Here is a 2,276-nt window from a genome sequence, read left to right on the forward strand (position 1 = left end):
GTATATTAATTTCCTTTCTTAGTAATGTTTCACGTGTTAAACGTTCTGCTAATTTTCCTGATTTGCCTACAACAGCATTCTATGATAGTGAAACTTTCACATCTAATTATTCTGTAATAGACAAAGAAGGTTCTATAAATGATACAGCAAGAATTCCTATTAAATATAATTACACTGTTCAAGGAAAAACAACACTTACAATTAGACATCTTCGTCACTTTACGGAATACATCATTAAAGTAAGTATAAATTTTCTTTTAGCTAAATAAACCAGTTAAATTTTATTAATAATTATTTTTTATTACTTTTACAGGTTAAAGCCTGCCACGGTAATGAGCATAATTCTACATGTAGTGTTAATGGAATCACCACTGTTCGTACTTTAAGCCATGGTAAGTATAAAAAACTATTTAAGAATATGAACAAAAATGTTAGTTTTCAAAATTGACAAATATTAATTTTATCTATTGATTTTACTCCAAAATTCTAATAAAATTTTTGAATCTCAAAACTAAGTTTTTAATTTTGTGGCTTTGGATTAAAAAATTATTACACTAAAATCATTACTCATTTAAAAATTAGTTAATATATAATGCACAGTATACTCTTTAATACTCTTCAAAAAAAGAAAGCAACAGACTAAAGAAATTTTAAAATTTTTTGATACATTCAACACGCATGTAATTTTATTTTTGATTATAATTCAAGTATTATCAATTATTTAAAAACTGTATTTAAAAACATTACACATTTTTTAATGAAATAATTACAAGGGTTTTCGACATAATTTTGTTGTTGTTTAAATATTATAATTATTAATGAAATTCTATTCCACAATTGTAAACAATCAAGTAATAACAATAAAAATATATTTAAAAAAAAATATATGCAGAAATATTTTTCATTTTAAAATGATTCTATAAATTAAGATTTACAATAAAAATTTTATTAGAAAAACTTCTACATATTGTATTTCTTAAATTTGGAATTTTACTAAAGTTTCATTTATAAAGACAAGATGAATATTTGAATATCCTATTTATAGAGTTTCATTAAATTTTGAATTAATATATAATAATCTATTGAAATGAATGAACATTAACTTTTGTTTCATTTGTCTTCAAATTTAAAGAATGAAAACTGAATATTATACCATTTATATATATATTAATAAGTTATACGTTATAATTGTAATCAATATATAATGTATAACTTATATGACAAAGACTCAAACCTCTCTGGATTGATAGCAAAATGTCTGAGTATCAAAACCAAATAAAAGAATGGTATTAATAAAATAGTATATAAGACAGTTTTATAGACAGATTGGTTAATTCTATTCTTGTGTGTGTTTACAAAGTCAAGACATTGTTCAATATAGATGAGCAAAAGACACTTTTCTTCAAAGATGAGTGCTATAGACAAGTAGTAAAAAGTTTCTACGTGGATCATATAAAGAATGAAGTATAGGAAGGACATACAATAGATGAAAATAGCAAAAATATCCTAAGAAAATGACCCTGAAATTTTCAAATTAGTTTGGACATATCATGACTGAGGACTCCAAAATTATTTTTTGAAAGTCTCACAGATTGATACCCATTTCACACTTAACGATGTCATCTTGATCATCTTTTTCACTAGTTGAAAGATGTAATGACCTGCAAAACTGGATAAGCTTTATTTGGATTGTATTGTCACATACAATTCAATAGTTTTCAAAAAAGGATAGGATAAAGAAGAATTAATTTTTATCATTAATTTTGNGAATCATTTTTTGGAAAATATACATTGTTTGAAAATGCAATAACAAAAATATTTTTTTTTAATATGCTGTTTGTAGCATCAATTAAATAAATAGATTAATAAATAAATTTTTCAGAAACTGCCGATAATATAGACCCGAGTACTGTTCAAATCAATGCAGAAAATGCAAGCTCCGGAATAATATATTTGAAGTGGGACGAGCCGGAAAATCCAAATGGTTTAATTGTTTATTATCATATTGAGTACAAAATATTGGATAATAAAAATGTAAGGCGATAGCATTATTCAAAAAATAAGATTTTAAATACAAGATTTTAGTTTTTATCTTATTGTTGTTTTACAGATCGTTCCAATATGTATAACACAATTGCAATATCAACAATATAAAGGCTATCAGCTGTTTAATTTGGATTCGGGTAACTATTCTTTGAGATTAAGAGCCACTTCTCTAGCTGGAAATGGCAACTGGACTTCTCCATTTTTCTTCCACATTCCAGAAAGAAAAAGTA

At 24.6% G+C, this 2,276-nt stretch overlaps 1 long non-coding RNA gene across 1 annotated transcript; it reads left to right on the forward strand.

The window, feature by feature from the left end:
- Nucleotides 1-28: 28 nt before the first annotated feature.
- LOC111617541 lies at nucleotides 29-2,268 on the forward strand. Its single transcript, XR_002755435.1, has 4 exons — nucleotides 29-239; nucleotides 314-392; nucleotides 1,883-2,034; nucleotides 2,111-2,268. It is a non-coding gene; the product is annotated as an uncharacterized LOC111617541 (long non-coding RNA).
- The last annotated feature ends 8 nt before the right edge of the window (nucleotides 2,269-2,276 follow it).

This window comes from Centruroides sculpturatus, unplaced genomic scaffold, assembly GCF_000671375.1.
Source record: "Centruroides sculpturatus isolate CEXI.00-Female unplaced genomic scaffold, Cexi_2.0 scaffold6872, whole genome shotgun sequence".
NCBI classification, from domain to species: domain Eukaryota; kingdom Metazoa; phylum Arthropoda; class Arachnida; order Scorpiones; family Buthidae; genus Centruroides; species Centruroides sculpturatus.